Genomic DNA, 8127 nt, shown 5'->3' on the forward strand with positions numbered 1-8127 from the left:
TTTATTTTCGTCTCACCTCCCACCACCCCTCCCATGCTAAAACCGAATCGTGTCTGATACTCCTTTCATTTATTCGTAATGTATTTATGTGAAAAAATCAATTATGATCAATCTCTGAAAAATCAAATCTAAATTAATCAACTATACCATAAGGTCCTCAATCACATTAATTAATGTTTCCATACGTCTCAAAAATTACATTAATTAACGTTACCATACCTTGCCCAGTCAAATCTAAATTACATTAATTAATGGATGAGTCCGTTGTCGTTTCGTCTCGTCACCACTCCCGCCCCCGCCCCCCCAATCGAAAGATACATCCACCAATCCATCCCACCCCAGCAATTTTTTTTCCCTCTCCCCTGCAAAAGCGGTGGGCATAAAACCATGGAGAAAAACACCATCAAAAAACCACGCTTTCCTAATCTATCCTAATCTATCCCTCACCACGCTTTCCTATATCTAATCTAATCAATCTATATTCAAAACAGATCTTTCCTTGGCCATCCTTTCCTCCATTGTTTGGGTGGGGTTAGGAAAAAATCAATCAATTTATATTCAAAAGAGATCTTTCCCTGGCTTGTCAATCAATCAAACTAAACTGATCTTGTATGATTACAACAAATCAATCTATCAATAATTCCATATACAATTAACTGGTTTTGTACATCGTCTCATTCGCTTCGTCGATGGTCAGTCATTCATGGAAAAAAGATTGGGACGCTTCCGAGACAATCGGGATGGGATCCGATTTGATCTGATTTACTGAGGACCACGTCTGCCATCCCGTGGCCAGTCTCGTGCGTCCCGCTCCCCACGGGAAGGACTCGTCGGGTATTTGGGCTCGTCCTCAAACACGTTGAGGCATGCGGTCGCATCGCAAGGATGCAGACGAGGAGCACGTTGTCCGCCGTCGCCTTGGGGGGCCGTGGTCCATTGGCGTGTCGGGGGCCAAAGGACGTGCCCCCGTTGGAGGCGCCGCCGTTTCCGTTTGTTGACGCGCGCTGTTGGAGGCCGCTTCCGTAGCCCTCCCCGAGCCGTCGTCGCGCACCGAGGGCCAAGGCAAGCGCGGACGTAGGCGATGGTGGGCTGGTGGCGCGGGTACACATGCTGCCGGAGCCTAGGCGAGCGCGGCTGCGGGTGTGGCTGGGCAAGCTAGGGTGCGCCGATGTTAATGCATCCATGCTGCTGCTTGCGCCTCAATGGCGAGAGCCAAAGGTATTAATTCCTGATAGCGTTTGGTATATGCAGGATAAAAATAGGTAAGAAGCAACTGATTATTGTAGCAATTGGGTCAAGACTTTAATTGTGAAAAAAATCAGATCAAGACTTTGGTACATATACATGGTTGTATGGGCCGCTTAATTCTGTGCATGACTCCGATTCATCCCTGATTCCCTTCTGTATGTTCCTCTCATTGCTGGCTGAAGACAGTGTCGTCTTGCTTCTAGCGTGGGCAAGTGGAAGAGATGATTTCTTCTCATGTGCCCAAAACGCTCGGATGGAAGTGACTCGCGTTAGTGCATAGCATAAAGTGAAAACAATCAAATTAATTATTAAATCATTGATGTTAATCACAGAAGATAATGAATTTGCTTTCTCCTGATTGATCTTTGCAGTGGCCGGCTTGGAAGCTGATTTCTCCAGCAATCAGGCCATGATCGGCAATCTTCGGGAGGAATTGCATGCGCCATCCTGGTTATACCTTCCTCCAGTTCAATCGCTCCAGACATGGGTGTGCATGGCTGGAGTCTGCACCGGATAGTGTTCATCCTTGCCTTTGATCACCTGGCCTACTGTAAAAAGATCTAATTGCTTCATAGTCATAATTTGCTTATATCTAGAGTTCATATAGATATTAGTAAGCAGATAGCCTGTTTTTTGTCAAATGGTTATGCAGGTTCGAGCAAGCTCAAAGTAGGCTGGGGAGGATGACCAGTGATTATACTGATGCTGGTCCATATTTCTTGTGCAGGTTCGAGCAAGCACATCGCCCACGTAATATAACTCTGAAAAAATGGTCAGCAATATACATGTAATGTGACCTTTTTCCCATTTGTGATTTTCCGCACAGAATTTTTATGGACTTTTAGATCGTGCAGAGTCGGCTGAAATGCTATATCATCAACACCTTAGCTATTATTTTCATTTATTATCAGTAAAAGACGGAGTTGCTGATGCCATATGTCATTTCTGACAATATGATCAACATGTGACGTGTCTGAGGTAAGTTGTGATATTTTTACAAAAATAATCTTACAAGTTTGCTCTGGATTTTACAAATAGGATAATGTTTTTTCGGGTTTGTGAACATGTATTAGTATTTTTTAGATCCGTCGCAATGCATGGGCACGAACAGTGGTGGCAAGAGATGCACCATCAAGGGCGGCGGCGGGTGGCTTTATCAGGTGGGCTAGAGCCACAACCACAACCAATAATATGCTTGAGAAGCCTCCGTGATGTGCTCCAGCGCCGAGCAACAAGTCGGTGGTGCAATGCTGATAGAACAATGACAACAGCGTTCGTGAGAACCGAGAGCACCCACGCAACTATTTTCCTCTACGATGGTAGGGGGAGAACCGGGATGAGATCTACGAGGTAGCTCGGCCACAACGAAGGCGACTTGAATTGTGAGCAGAACAACGCCGGTTATGCAGCCACCGATTGAGAGTGAATTAGTGAAAGCAATACTTGCATCTAGGATGGGATAGCATACTATGTCTTGTGCTTGTGCCGATGGATGGTCTACAATGACGACAATCTTTTGAAATCATTATCCTAGATGGTTCCATCGAATAGTATGGGTGTGATGTATCTTTTCATCTTTGCTTCATATTTAATTAGGTGCATATTTCGTGAGATAATATCTGATTTTGATATGTTTTTTCTATGGATTTCACGATAGGAGGTGAGGTGATGTTTTTGTGTCTATTTTTGTGTAGTTTGTTTCATAGAAGTCGCACTGATTTCTCTTGATATTTGTCTGTTTGTTCAGAATTAGTCAATGGCAGACTTACAGTTAAGATTGATCTCGAACTGGTCGAGTAATCTGAACATTGAAAAGTTCTATGTCATTTCGGGGTTGTCTAAATTGCATATACCTGGAGTTCTCTGATGTCTCTGAATATGTTGATCTCACGAGGTAATAAATTTTACAACATTATACTTGGCATACTGAGAACAAAAATTTAAATCATTGATGTGTTCACCAACTAAGTTTAGAATCATGCTGTCCGTTTCTTTAATTTCTAAGTTGTGAGCATTGTTTTGGAAATTGTTGAGGAAATATTTGGTTATGCTCGATTTTGGTCTTTCTTACGCCTTTGGTCATCATGGTAATATATATTTCGTTGTAATGCATGGATATTCAACTATTTTATCAAGTAATTCCTCGTTGATCCGCCGACGAAATTGCTAAATGTTGCCCGTAGCAACGCACGGGTATTCTCCTTGTATGATATTGGAGTATCAGTTTTATCACAGTTATATTTTGGGGACAAATTCCATCATTTCATTGGTCAGGTGCCACCGAACCGAGCTCACCAGTGCAGCCACACTTGCCTAGATGGGGAGGCCCTAATTCGGTCTATTGTCATGCCTCTCGCCAGTCCTCCAACTAGGGAAGGTTAGTTGCTCATGCTGCCCTGGCCCGGTAGGAGGCAATAACCTTGTGTGCCCAAGTTGTGTTCTACCCGGGTGTCCCCGTTTGGGACAAGTTTGTTTTGCCACGACGGTGGCCGGCCACGAAGGTGGCGGATGTCAGGCGATGACATCAGGGCCACCCATGACTTAGCCCAAGGGGGAGTTTGCCGGAGTGGTCGGGAGAGTGTCATTGTTGGGGATATGACCCCATGGTGTAACCCACCCTAGAAGGGCCGGGTTAGGCTGTTGGCGACTTAACAATGAAGCCTTAGAAAGGCCCAAGAAACCAAGATACGGAGACAGGGAGGCGGCTTACGAGGTGGGACGGTTGGAGGCCCAAGACTAGAAGACGGTGCATGACCCGGAGAGATAAGCCGCCCGACGGCGACTTGCCAAAGAAGGCAAGGCGACTTAGAGCCAGGATCGATTATGAAGTATAACCCGACCCGGCCTCTTGTAAGCCCAGGGCCTCGACCTGTGTATATAAAGGCGAGTCCCTGCGGTGCGCAAACTTAGGTTACAATCAATCGATAGCTAGGTCAAACAATCCGCTCCCTTGTAATCGATAATCAAGCAATAATCAACGAGAGCAGGAGTAGGCTTTTACCTCCAGCGTGAGGGGCCGATCCTGGGTAAATCTGTGTCTTTAGTCCTACTCAACCCCTTCAAGCTAATCACCGTAGCAATGGCATCGCACCTAAGTCCCTTCACTAGGGCATCTGCCGTGTTAACCCCACGACAGTCCTGCAATAGATTGGTTTTGTCGGAATGTCGTTGGTCCACCCGAATGGGAGCACGAGGCCATGAGTTCTGTGGTGTGGGTACAGTGTACTAACCTCTGCAGAGTGTACAAACTATCGATAGTCGCGTCCTCGGTCATGGACACAATTCGTACTCGGTCACACCGTTCGATCAAGACACACACGACGACGGAATGACTTATTAGATGACGTATATCTATTTATGAGGAGTAACAGTTTGGTAGGATGCCGATGATGATGTTGGGATGATCTTGAGGATGATCATTCAGTTTGGTGATCGCGCGGTGATCACGAGGTGATCAAGTTGATAGGTTGCTTGGCCGGATAGCCAAGAGTGAGATGATTCATCTGACCCAGGATGGTTGGTTCAGCAGTAATTCTAGCATTACCATATTATGATTAGTAATTACTTCCACATCATAGTAGTTGTTAATAATTTTTAAACTTGTTAATGCTATGTTATTGTCTTGCCTTGATGCATTTGGTTGTTGTGAGCTTGCGAGTACATTCAAAGTACTCACCTGGCATGTCATGCCAGTTTGCAGGTGCTGCCATGATTGATTGCTTGTCGAGGTTATCGAGCATGCGAGCTAGACCGTGTCCCAGCCAGAGTCCCTATGGAGTGGAGTTCATCACCGTCGTGGTTGTTCTGCTCCTAGAAGTATTCCGTTGCTACGAGATGTTCTGCTGCTAGCATAGAGATGCCTTAGCAGGTGTAGTGTCACCGTGTTGATGTAATCTTTGTTACCTCAATGCCCTTGTACGCTTATCATTTGTAATAAGAGCTGATTTGTTCTATGCCAAGCAGTGTCGTTTTCCAGAAGACTTGTTCTCTGGGCTGGAATACGGGGTGTTCCGGTTCCTCTGAGCTGGGGTGCCACAGGCTCCTCAACCAAGAGTGCGGCGAGTTGAGGAGATTGGATCTCCTCGAGCAGTGGAGTCGGGCACTTAATCTTTTGTGCCTTGGGGATCCATTTCTAGGAAGGAAAGAATTGACTTAATCATTTTGATAAAGGAGTAGAGTAAAAAAGGATGAAACTAAGTGTAAACTTTGGGTCGCAGTTAACTCATGAGCGTCATGTTCGGATTGAGGCCGCAGTTAGCTCCGCTTCAGAGAATTGTTTTTGGATGGCTTGAAAAGCATTTCCCATATCCTGGCCAGTTCTGTGTGGAAGAAGCATTGCACAGTCGGTGCGTCCTCTGATGTGTATGCTCACATCGGGCTCGCCCCGGAGCTGGAATGGGAGGATGCGGCATTGGAGCATGACATCGATTCGTTCACTAGCTCGATCTTCTTCTTGTCTGCCATGACCTCTATCTTTTTTGCAGCAAGGGGACCTCCTCGGGTGTGCCCCAATCAAGGCTTTTCCTCTTCCAGGAGGCGAGTCTCCTCGGGGGACCGACAGAGAATGCCAGGATCCCGGCTGGTCTTCAGTGAGTGGCTCAGTCATGTAGAACCACTCCCTCTTCCATTCTTTGATGGTTTCCACAAAGGTGCCTGATAACCCACAAGTATAGGGGATCACAACAGTTTTCAAGGGTAGAGTATTCAACCCAAATTTATTGATTCGACACATGGTGAGCCAAAGAATATTCTCAAGTATTAGTAGTTGAGTTGTCAATTCAACCACACCTGAAAGACTTAATATCTGTAGCAAAGTATTTAGTAGCAAAGTAGTATGGAAGTAATGGTAACGGTGGAAAAGTAACAGTAGCAGCTTTGTAGCAATTGTAACAGTGGCAACGGCAAAGTAACGTAGCAAAGATCAATATGTGAAAAGCTCTTAGGCAATGGATCAGTGATGGATAATTATGTTGGATGGCATTCATCATCAAACAGTTATAACCTAGGGTGACACATAACTAGCTCCAATTCATCAATATAATGTAGGCATGTATTCCGAATATAGTCATACATGCTTAAGGAAAAGAACTTGCATGACATCTTTTGTCCTACCCTCCCGTGGCAGCGGGGTCCTAATGGAAACTAAGGGATATTAAGGCCTCCTTTTAATAGAGAACCGGACCAAAGCATTAGCACTTAGTGAATACATGAACTCCTCAAACTACGGTAATCACTGGAAAGAATCCCAATTATTGTCACCTTGGGGTATGCGGATCATAACTCGTAATAGGTGTCTGCAACTTGCAAGATAGGATCAAGAACACAAATATATTCATGAAAACATAATTGTATCAGATATGAAATCATGGCACTCGGGGCCTAGTGACAAGCATTAAGCATAGCAAAGTCATAGCAACATCAATCTCAGAACATAGTGGATACTAGGGGTCAAACCCTAACAAAACTAACTCAATTACATGATAAATCTCATCCAACCCATCACCGTCCAGCAAGCCTACAATGGATTACTCAAGCACGGCGGTGAGCATCATCAAATTGGTGATGGTGGAAGGTTGGTGATGATGATGGCGACGGATCCCCCTCTCTGGAGCCCCGAACGGACTCCAGATCTGCCCTCCCAATGAAGAACAGGAGGTAGCGGGGGCTCCGTATCACAAAACGCGATGTATCCTTCTCTCTGGTTTTTATATCCCCGAACATGAATATATGGAGTTGGAGTTAGGGTCGGGGGGTCTCCAGGGGACCCACAAGGTAGGGGGTGCGCCCAGGGGATAGGGCGCGCCCTCACCCTTGTGGTCAGTTCGTGGGTCCCCTCCGGTTGTTCTTTTGCCAGTATTTTTTATTTATACCAAAAATATTCTCCGTAAATTTTCAGGTCATTCCGAGAACTTTTATTTCTAGATAAAAATAACACCAGGGCAATTCTGCTGAAAACTATGTCAGTCCGGGTTAGTTCCATTCAAATCATGCAAATTAGAGTCCAAAACAAGGGCAAAAGAGTTTGGAAAAGTAGATACGATGGAGACGTATCAACTCCCCCAAGCTTAACGCATTGCTTGTCCTCAAGCAATTCAGTTGACAAACTGAAAGTGATAAAGAAGAACTTTTACAAACTCTGTTTGATCTTGTTGTTGCAAATATGTATAGCCAGCATTCACGTTTTCGGCAAAGATTATGAAGTAACCATATTCGCAATAACATTTAGGTCTCACATTTACTCATATCAATGGCATAATCAACTAGGGAGTTATAATAATAAATCTCGGATGACAACACTTTCTCAAAACAATCATGATATGATATAACAAAATGGTATCTCGCTAGCCCTTTCTGAGACCGCAAAACATAAATGCAGAGCACCCCTGAAGATCAAGGCTGACTAGACATTGTAATTCATGGCAAAAGAGATCCAGTCACAGTCATACCCAATATCAATTAATATCAAAGCATACAAATGACAGTGGTGCTCTCTAACTGGTGCTTTTTATAAGAGGATAATGACTCAACAATAAAAGTAAATAGATAGGCCCATCGCAGAGGGAAGCAGGGATTTGCAGAGGTGCCAGAGCTCGAGCTTTTTGAAAGAGAGATTAATATAATTTTCAGCGGTATGCTTTCATTGTCAACATAACAACCCAGAGATCTCGATATCTTCCATGCTAGATACATTATAGGCAGTTCCCAAACAGAATGGTAAAGTTTTTACTCCCCCTCCACCAACAAGCACACGCCACGGCTGGTCCGAAACAACGGGTACCGTCCATACCAACAACAGTCCTGGGGGAGTTTTGTTTGAAAGTTATATTTTAATTTAATTTCGAGCATGGAACTAGGCATCCCGAATACCAACCACTTTCT

General features: G+C 44.7%; 1 long non-coding RNA gene across 3 annotated transcripts; it reads left to right on the forward strand.

Moving 5' to 3' along the window:
• The first annotated feature begins 676 nt into the window (after positions 1–676).
• Positions 677–2864, forward strand: LOC123078273 (uncharacterized). 3 transcript variants are annotated; one of them, XR_006437302.1, is made up of 4 exons: positions 677–1516; positions 1620–2035; positions 2160–2226; positions 2332–2864. It is a non-coding gene; the product is annotated as an uncharacterized lncRNA (long non-coding RNA). The 3 variants fall into 3 exon arrangements; XR_006437301.1 differs by having other exon boundaries at positions 678–1218; positions 2322–2864; XR_006437300.1 differs by having other exon boundaries at positions 679–1218.
• The last annotated feature ends 5263 nt before the right edge of the window (positions 2865–8127 follow it).

The sequence above is a fragment of the Triticum aestivum genome, chromosome 3D (assembly GCF_018294505.1).
Source record: "Triticum aestivum cultivar Chinese Spring chromosome 3D, IWGSC CS RefSeq v2.1, whole genome shotgun sequence".
Lineage (NCBI taxonomy): Eukaryota > Viridiplantae > Streptophyta > Magnoliopsida > Poales > Poaceae > Triticum > Triticum aestivum.